This window comes from Coturnix japonica, chromosome 4 (genome assembly GCF_001577835.2).
Source record: "Coturnix japonica isolate 7356 chromosome 4, Coturnix japonica 2.1, whole genome shotgun sequence".
NCBI classification, from domain to species: Eukaryota; Metazoa; Chordata; class Aves; order Galliformes; family Phasianidae; genus Coturnix; species Coturnix japonica.
Window position 1 is genome coordinate 43,482,721 of NC_029519.1, and position 24,441 is coordinate 43,507,161.

At 39.7% G+C, this 24,441-nt stretch overlaps 2 long non-coding RNA genes across 4 annotated transcripts in view; one reads left to right on the forward strand and one right to left on the reverse strand.

Moving 5' to 3' along the window:
• Positions 1-24,441, forward strand: part of LOC107313379 — a 175,209-nt gene that overhangs the window by 101,812 nt on the left and 48,956 nt on the right. Inside the window, exon 1 of one of the 3 annotated variants that reach the window (XR_004307161.1) lies at positions 14,263-14,423. The exons of the other annotated variants lie outside the window; for them this stretch is intronic. This is a non-coding gene — a long non-coding RNA (uncharacterized LOC107313379). Of the gene's footprint in view, positions 1-14,262; positions 14,424-24,441 lie in introns of those variants that run through there. 3 annotated transcript variants of the gene reach the window in all.
• LOC107313368 lies at positions 5,436-7,800 on the reverse strand. Its single transcript, XR_001554967.2, has 3 exons — positions 7,527-7,800; positions 7,210-7,295; positions 5,436-6,972 (listed from the first exon to the last, which is right to left on the reverse strand). It is a non-coding gene; the product is annotated as an uncharacterized LOC107313368 (long non-coding RNA).

The window sequence follows — 24,441 nt, forward strand, 5'->3', positions numbered from 1 at the left end:
TTAAAACCTGAATAAGTGTGAAGATGGAAGCAACAAATCTCCAAAGACTCTTGGCAAATTCCATCACCTCCTACAGTATGGCACCGATTGGAGGCTCTTTCAGATAACAGAGTTGCAGTTTATTCACAGGCAATAGTGGCCAGTAGAGACTTCATTCTCTCTTCCTAATTTGATATGATTATGGCTTCTTCTAAGGCTGGTCTAGTTAGTAAAATCATGGACCAGGACTTGAGACCTGATTTATATGCTGGGTTCAGCTGCTCAGAGCTTGGACTTTAGTTAGTTTCTCTTGGCTGTGTCTCAGTTTTGTCGGAGCTTGAACAGAAAAGAAAGCACGTTTTGTTAGGTGTGCTGTGAGATAAGTAAGAGTGAAGATAATATCTGGATAATATCTGTGCAGGTCCCTTGCAGAGCTGTGTGCCCCTCTTGATATAGGGTCCATCCAAGGTGTTTCTGTGGGTCTGCAAGGAGCTGCTGGAGATGTGCCACTGTCTGCTCCTTGTTTTTCCATTCCTGCCAGTTGTGAAGGGTTGCCTGTCCCTCCCAAACCTGTGAAAGATCTCTAATCTGTTTCAGGGCTGTGAATAGTTTTAAGTGAATCTGTGTTACTTTGCCCAGTGATGGCTTGCACGAGCCATCCAGATACATTAGCTGTGGTACATTACAGGCAGTCAGGGCAGTGATATTTTAAACTGTTATAGTGAGGTCTGCCAGGTAGCATTTGTCTCAGCATTTTTTCCATATACTCATGGCATTAGCTACATGACATACCTCCCAGCCAAAAACTAAATGGACTTTGGCCCTTGCAGTTTTAACCCTTTGCACTAAGCAATATATTTCTAATGATGCCTCTGACAGCCTTTTTTAGGTGTTTCTTGCTCTTTTTAAACTTACATGTGCTCTATGTTTAGCAAAGCGCATTGCTGCCCTACTGTAAAAGCAAGCTCTGAGGAAAAACATAAAGAACTGCTTAGCAATACAGGTAGCTTTAAGAAAAGCCATCATCTGTAGTAGACCTGAGAAGGAGAGCTGACAGAACAGAGAGTTCAAATTCTCTGATGCCTTCAGATCTGGAAGCATCCAAGAGGCTTTAGAAGCTTTGTGCTTTTATCTCAAATAAAGTGAAGGTGCTGGGGCTGTCAACCAACCATGCATTAGCAAAGCTAACTTGCAACATTTTCTTGGAGAATGAGCAGTGAAGCAGCGTAGACCTGGGTCCACGCTATTGAATCAGCCTGGAAACACAGACCCCTCCAAATCAAGGAAGGCTGATCTTCTTGGGTCTGTTCCTCTCTCATCCAAAAATGTAAACATCTGGGCACGGTGATGGGTGACAAGCATGTCATTTATAAAGATGTTGAAGAGCACTGGTCCTGTGATGAACTCCTGAGGCTCCTGATCAGCTGCCACCTGGACATAGAGTCATTGACAACAAAACTACAACCATCCAACCAGTTCCTTATGCACCTAGTTTAGTCTTCAAGTCCATATATCTCCAGTTTAGAGATAATGATGCATCAAAGGCCTTGTGCAAGTCCAGATAGATGACATCAGTTGGCCTTTCTTTGTCCACTGATGAGGTAACTCTATCATAGAAAGCTACTAGATCAATCAGACACAATCTGCCCTTGGAGAAACCATGCTGACTGTCTTGGATCACCTCCACATCTTGCATGAAAGAAAGATCTACCCCATGATCTTCCCAGGTACGGAGGTGAGGTTTGCCAACATTTAGTTCCCCGTGTCTTCCATTCTCCCTTTATTGAATATGGGAGAGATGTTTCTCTTTTTCCAGTCACTGGGGATTTCATCTGATAGCCACAGTTTTTCATAGTGATGGAGAGTGGCTTGGCAACTGTATCAGCCAGTTTTTTCAGAACCCTGGGTTAGGTGTCATTTGGCCCTGTAGACTTGTACGGATTCAGCTTTGTGTTCATTCTGGCTTGTTCTGCTCTTACATTGGGAGAGATTTTGTTTCCCTGATTCCTGCTTAGAATTTTGGGGATACATGAGGCACAAGAAGTCTGACTGGTTGTAAAGACCAAGGCAAAGAACTCACTGAGTACCTCAGCCTTCTCCATGCCAGAGGTGGCCAACTTTCCCTTTTTGTTTATCAGATTAGATACACACACCTTTGCCTGTCTCTTCTGCCCAGTGTATCTAAAGAAACCCTTCTTGTTGTTTTTCACATCCCTCACCAAGTTCAATTCCATCTGCACCTTGGCTTTCCTGATCCCATCCCTGCACATCCAGACAACCCTATATTCTCAGTTCACTATCTGTGCTTCCATTACTTACACTTTTCCTTACTTTCCCTCAACATGACCAGCAGGGCCATCTGAACCAGAAAGTTGTCATCAATGGACTCCAGGAGTCTCCTGGATTGCTTGCAGCTCACCATGTTGTTTTCCCAGCAGATATCTGGGTGGTTGAAATCCCCCATCAGGATGAGAGCCTGCAAGTATGACACTTCTTGTAGCTGAAGCAAGAAGGCCTCATCAACAGGCTTAACAAGGTAGATGCCTGTGAGGGGATGCCTTCTGTAACTCCTCTAGATACTTTCTCCTTTTAAAATGAAACAAAAATGAGTATTGTCTTACTTGCGGTCATATACTAAAATCAGACATTAAATAAAAATAGAAATTAAGTTATGGTCAAGCTTTTTAGGTTCCAAGGCTTTTCCTGAATTGTACCTGCAGTACTTCAATAACTTATTTTCACAGGCTGCGGGCAGTAAAGCATGCTTAATTGTTTTTCTACACAGTAATCTATGTACCTCCCTATGTAATAGCTTGAATATTTAGAGGGTAACTGTGACAGAAAGGATAAGCATATTAGCTTTATTCTGTATGATATACAGCTTTCAGATATATTCTTCTGAAGCCACGTACAGACAAACACGCTCACCAAGCTGCCTCCATCCTCCTCTGCAAGAGAAAGAATTTCCTGCTGAGAAGTGATGAGAAGAGATCCTTGCAAAGAGACAGGCTGGGTAAAATGCAGCGGGACACAGGAGTGTGCTCATTGCTCCTCATTAGTGGAGGAATCTGTACAGCACATCACTGCAGACAGAGGCTCATGTGACAGCTAATGTACCTCCACACTGTAATACAGTCAAGCTGGGAAGACACAGAAGCAAGAAATTTGCCTTTATTCTCCTCATATTGTTTTCAGCAGGTTTTAACTTAAGCAGTCCCTCAGAACGTACTGACAACTGCTTTCAAAGATGAAATTCTAAGTGAGACCAAATTGCTTTGTGCAGGAAGAGTTTGTGGCTACATTTTCAAGTCAGAATTTCAAAGATCCAAAGCCAAATAACATTTATTCCCAAACTATCTATTTTAACGTAAAAGACAAATACAAAACCAAAAACCAGCCCTTGTCTCTCTTTTCTAGCAAAATAAATACTCAATTTGAACTAGGGTTTTGTTGTTGTTTTGCTTTGACTATGGTTCAGTAACTATTTATTTGGTTGCAGGAAAGTATAAAGCTGCTGTCATTTACAGCAAATGTTTGTGGGTGAAATCACAGATTTATTTATTTATTTTTTGCTCTGAAATGTGTCCATTAAGCATTGCAAAGCACCGACTTACCAAAGCAAGGAAAGAATAGAAGCTTACACTCTACAAAATAGTTGCTAAAAATTTCTAAAGGGTTTAATGTAGAATACATTTGACCTTAGTGGATGCATTTAAAAATGCAATATGAAAATCCCAGAAGAATTAAATATCTAGATCTTGTCTGCTCTGTTACTGTGCTCCTTTATCAGGAAAGCATCAGACAGTGTTCACAGATTCCCACTCATAAAGACTTCTTTGGCACGAAGGACCAGAAGTACCAGTCTTTAAAATAGCTGTCATTTTTCCAGTGAAATCCACAGAGACATTGCCTTTGTAAGATAGATAAGCCAATAATTTGTTTTACTTAAGTCTGTGCAAGCTTGTGTATTGCGAACCAGTGAAATGAGAAAAATATAGGCTGGAGTGAACTATACTGTAGTTCTTAAAATCACTAATATTGAACCCAAACCAATAGGTTTATCCTTGTGAAAAAAAAAAAAAAAAAAAGATAATGATTTTTCTATTTCTAAACTTACAGTTTTGTTCAGTGGGAGAAACACAGGTTTCCAGTATTTGTATTTGTAGATTAACACCTACAAATATGTTCCCTACTGCTTTTTCTTGTTCAAAATACAGATATGGCAGGATGTACGGCTGCAAAAATCTTGGGCTAATCAGAAATCTTGACAAAATTAAGGTCTTGGTTGTTTTGGTTTTGTTTTACTTCTAAATACGTCATGGTTGGTATCTTCTTTGTGTAACAGAGTTTTGAAAGGTCTTAGACAGCTGAAGTCAAGGAATTAGTTGCTGCTGAGTTCACTCTGATGGGTGAGGGATGCTCCCATGGCCCAGAGGGCTGCAGCCTGGAAATTGCAGCTCAGTTAGACCCTTGTCTGGAGAGATGCGCTAATCAAAAAATACCTGGAGCTCTGTCTCACTAATCCATCTGAGTGAGTACCAAATCAGAAGGCACTGCTGATTGTCATCATTAAAACCTGCCTCAGATCAGGAGGTGACAGCTCTGCTGTCAGAAAGCCTAGAAGCACTGACGCCATACATATTTATCTTCCTACAAATGGAAGAAACTGCAGCTGAATCATGTTTTCATGTTTATAAGTGGGCAGCAAGGTGTCTGAAATACAGTGGAGCATAAATGTGATGCATTTAAGTTATGAAGTTGAAAACTGGTCAAGGCTAGTAAGAGATGGCTCAGGCAGGAACACTGGGTAAGTATCTGAGTAGAAAAGAGAACCTCAGACTGTGCCCTGTACACAGGTTGTCTTTGGCTTATGTGTATGCAAATCTCAGGGACTATTAAGTGGGAATCAAAACTCATGGAATTAAAGAAAATTGGAGGGTGACCTGTCAGTTCCAGAACACGAGACAAATATTCAGATGTTTTCTGTCTCATTGAAATACAGGTTTTGCCAAAGCCCGTATTGAACCACTGTGTTTTAAATAAGATTTCTGAAATATTTAAGAAGAAAAATTCAACGGTACTTCCAAAGAAGTAACTATTACAAAAAGAAGAACTGAAATGTTTTATCACAGATTCTTAGACAGATTCAGAGCAGCGAGTCTGGTTCAGTGAGAGGATGTGTTAACATGCTTGCTGATACTGCAAAATCTGTAGTCATGTGGTTGAAAAGAACCTTTGCTGGGCCTGACTGAGAAGGGAAGCACCCTGATTCCTTGTCACTAATAAGAAGAGTATTTTATCTTGTTCACAGTGTCATGTCTGTTAATGATGTACAGAGCTCTCAGCAGGCGTATTTTTTGTAGAGTATTGCTTCTACATAACATTAGATTTAGACTTGAGCTTTCCAATATTTCACCAAACTCATAGGTCAATGCTCAATTAATTTATTAATATTTAATAATTAGCCTTGGGTAATTTTCCACCAGAAGGATTTAGAATTGTAATGCTACTTCTTCTGCAGTCATGTTGCATCCCAGGCTGGAAGACTGGAACTAATAGGAGTCTCTTTACCATGCAATATATATATCAATAAAGCTCATGTTAGTAGTACGTGTGTTCCCCTTAGGTATGAAATACATTGAGATTTGAGGAACTGGTAAGTGGGAAGGTATCTTCTGTAAACAAGTCATTTTGCTTAATTGTGTTAAATTTGTGTGTCTTCATCTCTGGTTTTGAAAATCAGCACTGGCAGATGTAGCAGTGGGTGTGAATAGTATTTACACTGAGGTCTCTTACCACTGCTCAGGTTTCAACTTTGTTAGGCGTATTGGCAGGGACAGACCAATGGTAAAGTATTCGGTATTTCCACTGCTTTGTTAATGTTGAACATACCATAAGAAAACAGGGATTACAAATAAGATTGTAATGATAAGATAGGTGCACAAAATTGAGAAATTAGTTTTTGTTGGATCTAACTGATAGAGGATATTCCCTGAAGATGACATTTATTTATACCTGAGGAGTTTGGGCTGAAATGTTTTAATTTCAGTGTTTTCTGCTGAGCATACTTCATGAACTCAGGTTTTACATCTAACTTAGGCCTTGGCACTTCAGTAGATTCCATTGAGTGCTGACATCTGGGGAGAAAACCCTTGGTTGTAGAGGTGCAGAGGAATGGCATTGCTGGTATTAGTTTCAATTTGTTCTTTCTGTGCTGGTACTAAACTATCCCCCATTAAACTGATTAAGCTTTTAACAAATTAGGCAGTGTGCTGAAAGGTTATCCATTGTAGCTACTTATTAGTCACTTTTCAAAACATTAACAAGCTATTTGTGACACCCTTCTGTGCAGGTACAAAGCCTTCTCCGGGATTCCTCCGATGTTATTTTTCCAGCTTAAAGGGGAGTAGAGAGAACAAAGGCAGAGCATGCAGTCACTAATTAAGAGGATGAAGAAAGGTAGAGGGATGCTGACAGAAGGTGACAGGATCACTGAAAAGAAATAGCTACTTCCTGAGAATTAGGAGATATTATAGAAGATTCTTTTAGGTTTGCTAAAGTGAAAAACTAATCTGTATCTTTCTACCTATTTATATATATGTATATATTAATTAAAAACAGCTTTATCCTTAACTATTTACTTAATGCTACACAACAGAAGCTTAAAATTTCACTTCCAAAATAATACCATACACAAATTCTGTCTTCCTTTGCCAAAGGACTTGGGTAGGACATGTAGTCTCTTCATTACCAAATGCTTCTCAGTAACCTTTCGGAGGAGCCAAGCATGGAAAGAGGATTTCTTTGGTCCCATGAGCATGCTGTATGAGATTAACATACCATGCATGCTAAAGTCTTAGGGAACCTGGCTGTCCAGGTGGTCAGAGTTCTGGCTAAGTCCTCGAGTAGAAAGATTTTGTTGGAGCAGAACAGGGAATGAGTCCTTTGCTTTGTGGGTCAAAGCTGGGCATTTTTCTTAGTGTCCTCTGGCATCTAAGGCAGGAAGATGAAACGTTGTGTTGTTCATTTTTTTGCTTTGGTTTGTTTTTTTGACAAAACTTTTGCCAGTACAGTGAGACCTTCTCAACTAAAATAAAAAACAAAAATTATCTCCCCTCACCCTCCACCCCCCAAAAAATAACTAAAGGAAGAATACCGTAAGAGAATAGAGCATCATTAATTGTTCACTTTGATGTAAACTCATTTCTAGTCTTCCTACTGTATACTTACGCGTTGTTTATTTTCTCTGTGGTTACTTGGCTTCTTCATTCACTATTTTTCTTCCCCTTTTTATATTTCTCCCTTAATCTTCTTGCCTTTAAAAAAAATAAGTAAGTTGTTGGGGCATGTGCAGCTGTGATACTGAACTAAAATTCTTTTTTCAGCTCTAGTCAAAGGAATGATTTCCTTTCTTTGGAGCCACGTTTCTCTGGGTAGACACCAGAGACTTTGCTGCCACGATGCAAATGTGTGTTCTTTGATTTCATTTTCCCTTTGTTGTCTTTCCTCAGAACTGTAGCTGTGATGACTTTTCTGTCAGCACCTACACAATTCGCTTGAAGCATCCACTTTCTGCTTGAGAGACTGAAGTGGCCAGTGCTGCATGTGCTATTTGGGTGTCAATTATTGCCTTCTCAAAAGAGGTGGCAGAACAGGATTGTGCCTTGATTGCTTTGAAGTTCTTCTTTCTCAGCCTGACTTGTTAATAGTAAGTAAAAAAGATAATTTGTCAAGCTATAAATAAGTGCCTATAAGGCAGCTGAGAAATGGGTAACCCTACATCTCCAGAGCCAGGTTGGGTGGGCCCTGGGAGCCCCTGTCCCAGAATGGGCGGTTCTGTTCCCATGGTTGCCTTGCACAGTTGATCTCACAAAGCACGGACTGTGTCTGTATAAATGAATACTCTAGGTCTGTCCATGAGATGGTGAGCTGAGCTCTCAAGTGGGGCTTTTTGTGTATGACTTTATCCAGGTAGTAGCATGCAACTGACATAGTTGTTCTTGGTTAATTCCTAGAGCACTTCTGATTGGTCTGTGGTCTCAAGAAGAACAAAATCAACAGTCAAAATCCTAAACCCTAAGCACTGCTGAAGTGCTGTTTTGTGGCACTCAAATTCGGTGGGAGCCCTAGCTGGAGAGGCTGCAAAGATGACTGTTTCTCTTTCACAGCTTCTAAATTTATTAGCAGAATAACTGCTTCCTTAGCACACTGATTAGCTGCCGAATTTCTCTGCTATGGAAGATGTGTGAAGGACAAGCTCTTAACACAAAAGGAGCAATCAAGGGGAAGGCTGCTTGCAGTGTGCATAACTGATTACTGACTGTTCTTACTCTGTCCTATTATACTTACTCAGGTACACAGATCCTGGTCCTTGACATACAAAGGACAGGACGCAGGACAAATTGTGCAGGTGGGTGAGCAGAAAAGTAGTTTTCTCTTAAGCACACCTGCTTTTAACGAATGACCAGGTGAATACATAAATGCAATGGGGAGAACAGAGCATAACACTGGAAAATCCTCATTGTAAGAGCAAGAGAGGCGCAAGGAAAATGAGCTGGAAAGGGATACAAAGGTTGGTTGTTCCTGACCTTGCTAAGGAGGCAGACTCCAATAGAAGTTTTGTTTTGCCTCTCTGCAAAAATCAGTCAGAATCCAGTGCTAGAAGCCTCAAGTCCTTCTCACCAGGGCAAGACTGATTCAGGCACCATTAACTCAGACTATCCCACTGGAACTATATAATGCAATAAGGCACACCTAAGTCAATTTTTGTCTTGCATATTGAAGTGATTAGCATTGAGCATCAACCTGGCGAGCTGCAGAACAAACTGTGTATGTCTACTAGGAACAAGCCATGATGCAACATATTTCCTTATCTATCAGTCTCAATGTATATAGAAGGAATGCTTTGAAAGATATGATTTAGTACTCATTGAATTCAGTGCGGGGTTGTGGTTTTTTTTTTTTTGGTTATTGTTTGAGGAACTTTTTTCTGTTTTCTGAGTAATCAAAACAGAAAGTTTCAATTTATTTTCTTTACAGCAATACCTGATGCCTTATTTCCATGCTATGATGGCACTTTTGAAAGTCCCTTGAATTTTTCTTGGTAAAATCAACTTCAGAAAGTTGTTCATTTCTAATTAGTTTAATCTTTATTTTCCAGAACTAGAATTAGATAAAATTTCTGCCCCTGGGCTATATTATACTCATTTCAATTTTTCATAGTAATATAATGATCTGTAAAATGATACTGCTTTTCTTTCTGATATGGAATGGAAGTCAGATTCTGCATCCACCGCATGTGAGTTTTCTTTGTGTCAGAGTTAAGTTTCCTCCTGTACCTCTTACTTTCATTATCTATCCAGTCTTTTTTTAAAGACAATAACTGATTTTTCTAGCATGTGATTAATATCCTTAAACAGATACAGCTATCAACCAGCATATATGGGCTTGAGGTATTAAGTGAATTACGCAGACTCTTAGATGAAGTTGGCATTTGAATATGATTTCCTTTATAAAAATAGATATCTCATTTTCTCCCCTAAACAGTCATTTGTTCTCCACTTATTCTTTTACTATGGTCCTTCTTTTCTAATTAATTCCTTCATACTCCTCTGAGAGCTTTTGTAGCTTGACTAGAAGCAGCTCAGAAATCCTGTCCCCTTCTGTCATTGAAAACAACTCCTAAACAGAACTCTTTATTAAGAGCATGAGAAATGTGACTGTTTGCTTCAATTAAAACTCACAAGAAGTGCTACATTTGGTAAGCTGCAATATATATATTTTTTTTCTCTAAAAATAAATCCTAATTACAGAAAAGTATTGTAGCAGGAAATTACCAGTGCTTATGCAGCCCATAGATTCTGAGCTATGCAAACAAAGTTGTATAAGCATATACTAAAGACAGGCTGTCCCAAAAAGCCTGTCGTCTTTCAAAAGAGAGGCAGATGCTGTGATTGTTCCTCGTAGTTGAACTATCTTTTTGTTTTCATTGTCAACTAATAGCAGACTTTGTAGATGTGAGTTCCCAAGCCCCACATTTAAACTTACAGTGCATTTTGGCTAGAAGTACTGGAATCCCTGCCCATTTTGCACGGATGTAAGTGGACCCCAAGGTGGTGATTAAGGCACTCAAAAGACAAATGGAAATTGTGTTGATTTTGTAAAATGATGAAAAGGACAGCAAAGGTATAATTTAATGAAACACAGTTTTAGTGAAAAACCTTGTTCTTTCTGCAACTACCATGTTCTCTATGCCCAGGAAATGCCAGAATGTTGTTTTCTGTCATTAATACACGTGCTATGTATCGTTTTGTTGAAAGCTATCCAAACCAAAGTGAATATCTGCGTCTCATGTGCACTTACATCTAAAACTAATATGAGTACTGCACTTGCTATGTAATTATTTTTAGTTACAAAATAATCACTTCTTTTTCATATTTATAGTTTACTGTTAATATTATAATCAAACATTTCTCTGCATGACTTAAAACTATTATAGAGTAAATATACTTGGCTATTAGTGATATATCTACTCATTTGTCAGTAGCGTATATATAATATTGTCATTACCGTCAACTTATTTTTGATCACCCTTAATTACATCATGAAAAGAAAAACTTTACAATGGACATCAGTCTGTAGTTACGTTATTCTTTTTGAAAAGAATGATCATGTATCTATTAATATCTATAGCTTATCTTTGCTTTTGGCTGATTGAAACTCTGGCATACCTGTAGTGACTGCTCTAGGTTGTGGGTGTAAGGTAATAAACTCTTTTGCCCTAAGTGATAATCACTATAAGGTCCTGACCCAAATTGCCTCTCAGCACCAGCAGATTATGAAGCATTAAATAAATGCATATAATGGGAGGAGAACTACACCCTGGGGTTTAAAAGAGACATTGCATATAGTAGGTGAATAGTTTTGCTGTGTTTTAAGCAGATTAAAATATACCTTAATGGATTTCAATCTTCCTAACGCTTTTTCTGCGTAAAGTTTAATTTACTGTAAACAAGGCCTGTGCTTGGCATATAGAAATAACCCTGTGCTCTTACTTCTGTGACTTCTTTACTAGTGACAAACGTTTTTTATTTATATTTTTTGAGTCTGTTCTTTCACCTGATCCGTTTTTGCAGGCAGAGAAAGAGGTATCTGCTCCAGCATTTTATCTCTCTGTGCTTTAGTTCCCTGTATCTAAAGAGGGAATGCTGACATGAAGCCAACTTTTATTTTTTTTGTGAAGATAAAATTGTGACTGTTTTTGAGGCTCTTATATATTGTGGTAATAGAGGATGTTGTACTTGAGTAAGTGGCAGATGAGGGGATGCTTATGTAGGAAAGTGTCTCAAATCATAGGGGAGCTCTGATTAGTAGTTTTAGATGAAGGAATGCATTTCACTGTAATAGTATTCTGACCCTGCTAATATTACTGATGTATGTTATTTAATATCCCTACACAAGATAATTGGATGTAATTAAAGTAGGCAGACTTCTCAAGTCAAGATCCTCTTCTCAAAAGCAGAATATAGCTGAGTAATCATTACTGTTCAGTGCTTTTATAAATGAAATAGAAATGCAGCACTATAAAGTTTATACTCAATGATTTTTGCACTGATCTCAGCAGAAGAGAACTCTAGGCAGAACTAAATTGGTTGATCAGATTAGGGAGACATCATGCTTAGAAGAGTTATAAAACCTATAACCTTTGTGTAGACCTCCTCTTAGTGCTGCCTTAGCTGATCCCAGTTCTGAGCATGTCAGTCCTGTGTGCATAATCGTTGGTGACATGTTGCTAAAAAGAACCATCCATGCCTAAGACAGTTTATTCTGGTTTTGTTTGAAAATGGCTGATTGAGATTTTCTTTCTTTCTCTGACACTGTCTCAGAGAATGATGTGGGTTTTTTTCACGCTACTGTCAAGAAGTCGGTGTGTGTGCAGTGAGAATGATCTGTTGGTGCTTTTATTCATGGTTGAAAAACCGTGGTGCTTACTCCTGTTTGTCATTTTGGAAAACATTGATCTGCCCAGCACCTGAAGGACGCTCACCAATGGTACTCTGCATGGTTTTTCCCCAGCCTCCTGTTTCCCTGTCTCTGCAGACCCACTATGTCTTCCTGGCCCAGCTTTACCATATCCATTCATACCATAGCAACACATTTATTTCCTATTCTCTTAACATGTATATATCACACAAAAATCATGACTCTTCAGCACGTCCTTACTTCTTGTTGAATATTTTAAGCTTATGGGGTTGGGTAAATGTATTTTATGTATATATTTCAGATGGAAAAAAAACCAACCAAACAAAAAACAACCCACCAAACAAACAGCAGCTCATTAATGAAATAGTTCTTCAAGTTCATTGTGACCTTCTAAGCCAAGATTTTCAAAAGTATTTGAGACTTCAGGTGGTGGAATTTTAACAGTCTGATTTAAAGAGGCTGTGTATTTACTCTGTACTTTGATAGCAAGCTCCTTTCTGATAGCTCTGTTTGGGGACAAAAAGTGGAAAGAGCTGAAAAGTAGCAAATCAAGGCTGAACTAGGAGTCCATTTATTGTGGTTAATTTTCAACAATGCCACATATTACGCCATTTGGAGAGGTAGGATACTCTTGGATTTTATGAAATACCAGTGCTTAATTTTAGTTTGCTTGGGAAAAAACGCCAGCTTTGTATGTTTTCAGTCCTCCCTTCACAGTGCTTCATGGTAGAGTCTGTTTGTAAGTCACTTTCTGTTTGAAAACCACACAGAAAATTTCCAAAGGGTTCTTTCATTGACACGGCATAAATGTGATTAAATATGCTGTAGTTAAGTTACAGAATCCCTCAGCTTTTCATCTCAGTAAACTTGAAAAGTTAAACACCTCATCTTGCTTTCAGCACTTTATTCCATCCAGAAGAAACCATCTGCTTTCCACCAAAAATCACTGTTTCCTTGATCTTTTCAAATTAATCCTACTGTGATTAACTTCAATCCAATTAAAAAGAACATGTCAGCAGCTGCACAGGTCTGATTACATGTGGACAGGATAGTAGGGATCCTCATAGGGGAACCAGATTAGGCGCCAACATGTTAGGCTGGAGGAGGCAGGTAGTAATACTTTGAACTCTGCTATCCTGGTACAACATGTAGTATGTAATAGTACTCTATTTGCTATCTATTAAAACTCATTGCAGTCAAGGAACTCAGTATTTTTCATGTCTCTCTATATCATTATAGCATCTTTAAATGGAGGCTTGTGCTGAAGATTGAGCACTTCGTCTCTAACAAGCATTGTGGCATTATTTGGCATGGAATCCTCTGGGCTGGTGTTTCTACTGAGCTACCTCTGGACTTCCCCTTTTTCCTCACTGCAGGAAATGCTAAGGTGGAGTTTACCGTGGGAGTTTGACTGTGTCTATGTGTTCGTCTGTTTGCACAGCTCTTAGCATGCAGGCTCCCAGTATTGTTAAAGCTTGTATGGCTTCACAGAGGTATTACCATCAGTTTGCACCGATAATTTAATGAGATGCGCTTCAGAAACATTTATTGTTCTGCATCATGTTGCCATGAATAGCCCTGCCGTTGGTGTTAGGCCAGACATGGAAATGGCTTGGTGCCCAGTGCATCTGCTTTCAGATACCTATGCACAGAGGTTGCTGGTTGGGATTTGATTGTTCCCAGATGGAGTTGTTGGAAGGTGAGTCTTTATGGAAATTCAGCCTTGAAAAAGAAGCAAGAGTTCACAATTTGAGAAGTGTTTTAGCATATATAAAGAAAGGAGAAATGCCACTTTCAGTTTGGTCTTCAAGACATCTTTGGAGGACTTGGCCATAGAATGACCAAAGCTGAAAGCTACCCAAACAACATCATTGAGGGACAATAGGAAAGGAAGATCACTTTTGAGTAATGAGGACAACATTATAAATAAAGGCTGAAATCTTTTGTGATTGAATGCTGCCATCACAATCTCAGCACTGGCTTCTTTTCTGGGATTGGAATGGGGCTTTTTTAATTATGTCTGTTGATATATACCCATAGCTTATCATGAGTGGCTATGCGCTAGTTTGCAGGAGCACAGAATTATTCTGCTGAGTGTCACATCTAGTCCCACTGTTTTTCAACTTCTCCCTCTCCTCCTTTCCTCCCTCCCTCTCTCCTCTTTTTTTTTAACTGAAAAAGGTGGAGAAGACTATTAACATTCCAGCTTATGTAAATGAAGCTTTAATTCAGACTAGTATTCTAGCAGTCACATAAAAATGATTTAATGTCAAGCTTGTTTATATGTTTAATAGCCTCTGTGACGTCAAGAATCCTTTTCCCAAAGAGGCCACTTCAAAAGGACTGGAAATGCTGCAGATTTTTTCAGTAGGACTGTACTGAATACATGAATCAGTGACTGCAGGAACGTCTAATTAAATGCTCTGAGTCAAAGAAATATGACTGTCAACATTAGCAACCAGGTAAGGATCCTGTTGACTGAATACTTAAGAAGTTCTTCAGAGATTTTGAGAACAGGTGGCTGATATTCATCTACTGTTGTGGCAACATTATGCCAGGTAGAAAATGTGGAACTAATTGTTATCTGATTAAATCTGCTGCTAGTAAGAAACCCAGAATATCCTATTTATTAGTTTAGCATATTTTTGTCTCTTTCCCACTATGTTCTTTGTTTTTCTTTTTCCGTAACCTTCCATGCCAATATTTTTTCATGTTCTGACCAGGCTGCTTGTGGTCCCAGCTTCAAAAGATAGGCACTGTTTTCACTTTCTTGATTTTATATGCCTTCAGCTCACAGCTTTTCTCTTACCATAGCAACTTTCCCTGTAAAACTTGGTCAACCAAGTGCATGTGCTGTAAAAAAAAGCCTTACTATTAATATTTCCTCCACCTTATCCATCTTCCCTCAAGCAATGATTGCTCATTGAATCAAATGGTTTCTGGGTGTTCCTAGGAGAAACACATGAGCAGTGACCTCTGAGTTCCCTCTACTTCAGAGTCTGCAAATTGTCTGCCTGGGTACTGGGCTGCCAAAGCAAAGGGAGATCTGCTTTGCTTGGTTTGTAGTGTAATTGTGCTGCATTGTATGTGTGGTTAGCCTAGAGACATCTCTGTTATCTCAGAATAAGGGATAATAATGTTTCTCTGTGAAAATCAGCCCTTCCCTACACTGCTGGTGTCTTCATAGGAATATATTTCAGAGGGGGGAGGTTGGAATACAGAGACTTAAATAGCCAAATTTCATAAAGCACTGTGCAATAACATAATCTGTTATAAGTATCAGTAATAAAGAGATGGACAGACTGCAGTATTTCTATTTTGTATTTCAGGTTGTTTTTTTAATCTGTTTTTGTTTGCTGTCCATTGTTACCTTTGGTGATTTGATTTGGATGTAGTAGCTGGCTAGTAGTTGTAGTAGAAGCTTATTTCACTTAGGAAACAATTTCTTAGGCTATTTGAAGTAGTCCTATTGAAGACCCCAACTTCTGCAATATCTGTCTTCTAAAGTCTTTAGATGGGCTTCTGTGAAGGTGAACACTATTCATACAATGTGTGGATATCATTTAGCTGTGACTTTGTAATGTACATTAGGAAAAGGCCAAGAAGGGAATATAATAAGTAGCATAATATGTCTCAGTTCTGTTCTAAGAAGGTCATGGGAGTTAGCTCACGGGACTACCTGAGAACTGGGGTTGCAGGCCTTAAACACTACCTGTTAGGAGCTCTTTTTAAGAACAACCTGGATATGTATATCTCCTGCATGACTGGAGTGTTCTCAGTGCTGCTTGTGAGCAGGTTCATGGAACAGATGTTCTCTAGAGAGGTTCCTTCCAAACCAAAGATCCTAGGATTTTCTAAAGGCAGCAAAATAATAGAAAATCAAACAGATCTAGTGGTCAGTTGTTTCTATGAGAAATTAACAAAATGTGCTGTTAGGTAGCAAGACTTACCATGTCAAAATGCACATTGATATCAGACTGCTGTTCCACATATGGGAATAAAGTGGTGCTAACATAGAGGTCAATAGAGTTACAAGGAAGTAAGCCTGGCCTTGAAAATAATGCCTGTGTGAATCAGTGTTTTCCCCTGCACAGACAATAGAATGAATGAGGGTGTTTAACCTAGCCCGTGATCTTTGCTGTCTGGGCTCAAAAGGTGCTTTGCTGTTTTTGAGAAAGATGGAAGGGCATTTTCTAGTATCAACTTACGCAGCTCCTCCAGCACCTGTCTGGCAATATTGGCTTTAATATCTGTGTTATTCAGAGATTATCAACATAAGATCATTCCCAGTGGTATCCTTTCTAAGAGCCGAGTGATCCTAAGCAAGGGCAGATAAAATGAAGTGAAAATGAACATTTGTTAGCTAAGGAAAACATTCTTTTCTGGTGTACTCAATCACATGCACAGACTGAAAGAAAGAGAGATTCAATCATGGTGAAGGTATTGGTCATTCAGCTCAGCTTGATTTTCCAATTTTGTAAACAGTGGGAGGCTCAGGAAGAAACAATGAGGAAAAACAGGGCTATAGAATCAACAAATAGAATCTACTTTTGATTCCTATGCCATTTAAATCCAAATTATAGTCATTTACTCCGTCTAAAGGGCCTGAATTTTCTCTGTTCTCTAATTTTAAGCGGTTGTGATAGCAGATTCCAAGCAAAAGTCCTGCTTCAAATTTAATTGATAAATTCACACCTCCTTTTTTTCTTCTTTCTTTCTTTTTGTTTTAATTTTTTTCCCACTGTGGCAAATGTAATTTCATGAAGTTATTTGTGTGAGAAAGAATACAGACTATGTAATAGGCTTGCCAGTTAGCAGGATAAAGTATGGGTTGTTAGTAAACTCATAGCCCCAGATTCTCATCCTGCTGTATCTCACATACCAACATTACAGGAACATAGCCTTTCAATGGAGTCCTGGTTTCAGCTCTACTCTCTTGCAAGTGCTGTGTGTGCAATAGGTCCTGCCTTCATTGCAGAATAATAATTTTAAATACAATGACTGTCATTCTATATACTATTTCTCTACTTGAAAAATCCTTTAAAAATGATACCACTTTATTTGTCAAATTTCAGTACGTTTGGGTGTTAGGGTGTGATATTTTGACTGAACAACTTAAGCACAAATCCAGCTAACTCACATTCTTCAAGATTCCCAATCTTAGTGTTTTCTGTGGACTGACTGGAGACCTTCACACTCTTTGCTGATAGGACATAAGGGCATAGGAGTTTGAGTGGAATTTTAGCTGCTTACATCTGAAGTCTGAGAGTCAGACTCATGCTTTATTAAAAGAAAATCTTATCACATGGACTTAATTCTCTCTACTGAAAAACATTTTGAGCTAGATTAAAATCTTCGTGTAAACAGAAATTAAGAAGTCCCCTATTCTCCACATTGGTTTTGATGATCCCATGTATGTGACTATGTGTAAGCATCCCTGTTGCCATGGCATAGTCATTGTATTTGAAGGTTCAGTAAACACAGGGCCTCTTCTAGTTATTGTTGAGCACCCTCTCCTGGCTCTCTGCTATTTGCAGATAAGGCATCATATAAATTATGAGTACTCTGGGTTGAACTGCAGTGCCCACTGGAGTTCAGAAGGATGCATTTTAAGGTGGTGTGAGATGTTGCTCTCCTTTAAGCTACCCCAATTTTATAACAACCTATCTGGTTTGCTACTGAAAAATCATTTATCTAGTGGTAAAATTCCTCAGTAAGGATTTTTTTTTTCCTTTTCTCTAATGCTGCTCCTTAATTGCTCTAAGAAAAACACCTCCAGACCTGAGAATACAATGTGCCAGGCATAATCTGATAAAGAGATTATACCTGGTTGGTAAAAGGTTGCTTATTGGGTGATTGAGCCTGCATTCACATCTATCAATGGATCTTATCTTTCTGTTAATGCCTGAAGAATCCTGAGGCTGTCTAAGGATGAATCAGTGTGTCATAAAGGAAGTTTATTTGCAGGGATTATGGCAACAAGCAGCAACTACAATGAAAATAGGAGGTGAAGTTGGGGGATTACCACTCAGTTAAGAGATGGAATGTGAGGACTAGTCTCTTTTTAGATCTCATAATAAATAGAGTTGGGGCACATTGAAGTTTTCTTGCACTTATGTGACTGCTTGCTGTGACTAATGCAGTCTAAAGTTGTTTCCACAAGTCTTAGTAGAAAGGGCAAAAATCCCTCGCTCTTTACTGCTTGCCTTGTAATCCACAACTCTGCAGTTGGGCAACGTTATTGCTAAATCTAACTGTCCACAGGTACCTAGTCTGGATCCACCCAAAATCTTTAGGATCTAAGAAAGACACCTACATTAGGTCTTGACCCATCATCATCTTTGTAGTTCATGGACGGAGATACACATCCCTAGAGAGACATTCAGATGCTACGTGGACGCATTTGTGCTGAGACCATCTCTCTCCACTGAGTACAGCAGCAGCCCTGGGAAATCATGCTCCTAACTTCAGTCCTTGGTGGGTACATGTGGGTTGTGCTGTCTTTACCAGCCTGTGGCAGTGTTATCTTCAGAGATTGATTTGCCCTCTATAGGTACTGTACCTTGAAGCACTCAGCACTACATGTCCTACAGAGACCAAGAACTAGGCTTCTCCTGAAGGTGCTAACAGAAGCTTCAGTACAGCATTATAGCCAGTCCCCTGAAGAGCTTTAAGATTTCAGATTTAGCAAGGAGTTACCAACATATCCATCTCATGTTACTCTTAGGCACTGTTCTTGCTCAACAAATGGTACTGTCAGAGGAAAAGGACATTTCTGAGCACTAGGAACAGCATCATAGAGCATGCTCTGAACAGTAGGATGATAATTTGTAGTAGCCAAGGATTATGCTAAATCACCTTTTTATTGCGCTCTGCCCAGTGCTTTATATTCCTGCACTGTCCGTACATCCCTGACTTTTATGGAGGAAAGCATCATCCCCTGCTAGATGTAATCATGGGACTGTTTGGCTTAACTAAAGATGTTATGTTCAGCTCTCTGATTACAGACTTCTAACCAGCTTTAATTTCAGATTACCTTTAATTAGAGGATACTTTGATTTTTTTCTGCAGTTTAATGAGAGAACGGGAATAAAGGGACAGGTGAAAACAAAGAGAATATGGAAATATTTCCAGGTCATTGCTAAATCAGAACAGCAGCGCTACTGAATTTGAGTGGATGTGTGCAGGGGCTATTTTAATTTCTGCACAACTTTGATACAAGCAATGAGACCAAAGTCTTACACATCAAGTCAAGAGCCTCAAAGAATAAATTGACTGCTACTGTGATCTGAAGCAAAATACGTTATTTCCTTTCTTTGTGTGAGAGCGCACCTTTAATCTGCTAAAGAAACTCTCTAATTTGCAATAATGAGATTAACTGAAAGAGAAAGAACAGTGCTAGAAGATACATCATATCATGAAGTGTTTGTATTTATCCCATTCTGAAGAGAATGATCCTGGCTTTTCCTTGTCAGATTCCTAAATCAGTGGGCCACGTTTCATCAGCAGTATCTGCAAGGAAGTCCTGATGATTGCAAAGGGTCGCTGTCACTGAATTACCTGTTGCTTGCTGGTAGAAATAATTAAATAATATAATCAGGTCTCACTGTATATGTGGCTTTGCTAGACTACACCTGCTGATGATCATCATCATTTTTGGCAGGTAATAGAAGCAAGAAGTAGCAGGCACGGGGTAAAAATGGGATGCCCGTGAGGTTGAATGTGAGGGAGGAGCAGTTTTCTCACCTGGCCACAGGGTCAGCATTAACAACTCTGCTATTTGTTTTCTGAGCTGCAGCGTTCCTTGTAAGGGCTCTGTGTACACACTTGGGATCTGGCACAGGCCTGTCCAGTACACACTGCTGTCAGATTTGGCAGGTCTATTTCACAGTACATCTTTAGAATTTTTGTAGCACAAGCCTGAGTCAGTGTTGATGCAGTTATTTTTTTCTGAACTACACTTCTAAGACACCACAGAAGCTTTGTGACTTGCACTAGTCTAGTCTTCTGTGTCTTTCCCATCCCTATTATCTGGACTGGCTAGATTTAATACTATGAAATAAGCCCATGTGTGATGAAGTCTAATTCTCCCATTTTTCTGTAAACATAGTGACATGTGCTAGTACTCTCTATAGAGTAGCTGCCAAGCAGGAAGACCACGTTACACTTCCAGTCACCTAAAAGCTTGCACTTTGAAGCCTTTCCCAGCTTTCTTAACATCCACCAACCATATCCTCATCTGGAACTCCCGAGAATCAACAATGCACAGCCAAACCACAGCATGGAGAGCTGGGCCCTACATCTTAATGTGAGTGGATTTGCTTGGCTAATTGTATGCAAGAGCTCCCTCCAAGCACCTGTAAATTGTTGACTTTAATAGGGTGGCAGCTGTTACCAGCTGCTTGGGTTCCTGCTGCCTTGGAAGCAGTCAGGAGGTGAGAGCAGCAACTTGCAGTATGATTATCTTTTTCTCCATTTCCTCTCAATTTCATTGTCATCTTTTTTCTCTCTTAAGAGTGCTTAAAAGCTTTTGTTGCTTCTTATAACACCCACAGGAGCAGTTGCAAAGTGCACTTTTTGAGTGTAAGGTTTTAAAGCCTAAAATCTCTGACCTGAAGAGGTTTGGAGAGAGGCTTAGTTTGTAGCCTGCTGCCATGCAGACACCTGCAAAACATTGAACTTAACACTGGCACAGCTGGAGGGAGGGATGGCGTGTAGTGATTGCTGTATTGCTTCATGGCTGCATTTCGGTGTTCTGGCTTTCCTCTAGGAATTAGAATTAGTTCCTGACTGACTCTGAAATAACTACTTAAATACTTGGTTATTTCTGGTTGTTGATGTTTAGAGCTTGATACCTATGGGTGGGGGGCAATAACTTTTGTAGACTGTGGCAGAAGGGACATAGAATCACTAGCAATGAATGAAAGATATTTTTTTGATACAGGTGATGACAAAACTGCGCAAAATCAGTTTTCTTAGTTCATGCCTCATCCTGCTTGACTTCAGTGCTCAACTGAGTTTTGAATTGCCCTGAATAACCCTCCTCTGCAGTGGAAGGGATTTGGCATCTGGAATTTGACCAGTAACCCTCCATCTGCAGGTGACAGAATGAGCTGAATCATTTAATGTAGATACCTCCATCAGTTTCTGAAATATGCTGGTGGGAAATCTTTCATGTAGAGAATGATGGATGACCATGAAGGGCGCTGGCAGATGTTTTGCTGTCAAGCCTGGCTGGACTTGCACAACCCCTTCCACAGCTCCCAGAGTATTGTTGGTTCTGCAGTTAGAAGTGTTGAGAACGGGTAAGAGTTAATTCAGACACTTCATTGAAGAGGGAGGTTGCTGTGGGCTTTCTGGTCTTTCTGTTCTTGCGGGACAGATACCTATGTGTGTTCCTGGAATCCTCCAGAAACCATGAGTGAACACTGTCTCTGTGTATAACTTCGTGCTATCTCTTTTGTTCTAGGCAGTAAGGTACATGTTGGCCCAGATACATTTCTTTTTGTTGTAACAGTATTTGGGAATGCTGACTTATAGACAAAAGCAAGCCCCGAGGTGTGTGAGGAGATTCCCTGGTTTAGGAGTATTGCCTATGGTCTTCAGAAAAATAGGCTTTTTTGTTTGTGCACTGGTGATAACAGAGGGGCTCCTTAGCCCAGGCTGTCCTCAGTCAAGGAATATTTATTCTTCTCAGGAATAACTCTGGGGAGGAGGAACACAATCTGTCAAAGCAATATCGTGGCGTAGCAGAAGTCTTCAGGAGTCATGGGGAAGGGAGCAGGGGGGAGAGCAGACAGGCCACGTGCACATACATGACTTTTAGTAGGTAAGATGATCCTCTGAAATGCTGTCAAGACTTTTAACTCAACAGATGAGGAGAACATAGTACAGTAGGACTCATTCCCCTGACTGATGCCCAAATAAGCAGACAACCAAAAGATATTACCAGGGTAGTTTTTGAAAACCTGACCTTTGGTTTTGGAATTGGATATTTTGTTTCCCCTTATTTTATTCTTCTATTTATCGAGTGGTTGGGGATTCTCTATTCCTGACCCTTCTGCCTTTTTTGGCTTCAAAGAGGGAGTAAATTTAACGAGTATGTTAATGAAAGGACAAGGTCTGTCATTATTAATAATGACATGAAATCATGTGTGAAGAACGTTCAGTTACAGCCATCCTCAGGAGGGAAGAGTTTCCCAAATATCTTCACAGAGAGAAGGAAAACTGACAATTAGTCTTTCTGCCCAACTCCTACTTAGATCAGCTAAGCATTTTTACTTACAGAAATCTGGGCAGCCCAGAGTAGGGCATGTCAGATACAAGCTTTTGGCTTGGCAGTTAAAAACCACCACCAGGCCAAGCTCTCAGTTGGTGCGACCCCATCTCTGTGCTTTGACTTTTGATTTCGTTTCTGGACTTGGCTTTGGCATCTATTAGCCAGGACAGGAGGTACCATTTAAAGCAGATAAGAGCTGTTTTGCACACAGGCAGATAGGAGTTGTTGAGGAATATTGGTGCTCTAAGGTAAGTTTGGGAGGAATTGGCAATGAAAGGGTAAGGAAAAGAGAGTAGTGAAGCCCTTCAGATATTGGCTTTTGCTAAAACTTGGATTGGCACTCCACTGGGAGCTCTTCTAGCCCAGGGGCCATTTTCTGTTTGAGATCGTTAATAGCCAGCTCTATTTCCTCCATCATGATTGGTTGGTGCAATACATTCCTATTAATTTGACTGAGCTCAAAGACAGAGAGGAAATATAAAAATGTCTTTGAGTTGCTGGTACCTTCTGGGACCTCTGGCATATAGAGGTCTTGAGAAATCTTGACAAATTCAGACTTAGGGGTACGTTTTCAAAGTGATTCATAGGGTTTTTGCTGCATGTTAATGAACAGTGTTCAGGCAAAATGTTGTGGAATAGTTTCAAAATAAACCCTGCAGTATCTCATCCTTTTTAAATTAAAATCCCTCCTTTAAATTTGGTTTTGCATTGAGAGAATACCTAGAAATAATCTGGTCTTTTATTTGGGCTTCCAAAAAGTTTGCTGATACTCAGCCCAATTTGTGCGTTGTGAATAAAATGGATTTGGATGTTTATAACCCTGATCAACAGCTACAGTAAGTTATAGAGCCAAATAGTTGCAGTGACATCTCCTGAAGTGCTGCTGGGTTATAACCTATGAAGTAGCTGCCCCAGCTATTTGGAATTTGGAGCACTTGCCTGAGAGAATTTAAACCCACTCTAAAATAATCACGTGAATTAACAGAAGAGGCAGGTGAAAAATAACCCTTCTGTTTTCCAAATCATTGTGAGCTTTGGCATCTGGGTCTTACTGCTCCCTGGAGCAAAGTGAGACACTTGAACTGCTAAATGAAAGAAGAAGAAAAAAAACCCAAACCTTTCCCATCTTTGTCCATCTGTGGGTTTAGCCTGTAGGACTAGCTCAATTTCCACAAAGCCTTCAAGCACACTAGCTCAATAGTCATTTATATCTATTCATCCAGGTGCCCTCACGCTTGGCTGTGAAAGCATGAAACCTCCCCAAAAGACAATTCCTGCCCACAGAGCTGCTGTCCTTTCCTAAGATGTCAAGCAAGGGGTGGATTTCATTGCAGACGTGTAAACAGCTTAAAGAGAGGTAATGCTGAGAGCTGTGTGGCATAGCAGTCTCAACACAGGAACTACTTCACTGTTGCCAAGTGTGTCCTAATACTGCAATATGCATATGGATGATACAGCACTTAGACAATAAGTGCAAGAGATGGTGTGTGTACAGGTTTTAGCTGTCTGCCATGAGGATCTAGCTTCAGAGAGTACAATGCCTTCTTGATAAAAGAGGCTGGCATAATAAGTGTGTATGTGTGCATGTGTGTATGTGTGGTTCAGTTAATCAGTAACCATTTGCTTTAATGTGAACGGTGTACCGTGATCAGCAAATTATCTGCTAGCACGTTAAATTATGTACTATGATCTCTGAAGTGTATTAAATATTGAAATCAACATTTTTGTTGTTAATGGGAACCTAATGAGCAACGACATCATGCGCCTCAGTTGGCTTTTGTCAGAAGCAACCCATTGTACTTGGAAGGTGACTTTTGTGGGTCTCTGGTGGTGATGTGCCAATTATTTCACTTATCAGTTTCCCTGAAGGAGGCTCCAAATGCCTACCATGGATGTTTTATTTCAGACTGTGTATGAAGTTTCTCAGTATGTAGATAAAAGTATTTTTGAAAAGACCGAAGGAGAGACCAGTTTCTACCATGCAGATTTATAGCTGAAGGCATATTCTACCATTTCAGCTTCTTTCATCCTATGAGGTGCTTTTTAGGATGTGCAGGTCTTTTGGACTTGAGGGTAAGAAAAGCACAACAAGGTGATACCTTCACCTACAGTTAATATGTAGGTGCCTAGATTATAATATATACATATACAATGCAAGAAGTGCCTGAGGATAACCCTAGGTCTCTGAAATGCTTACTATT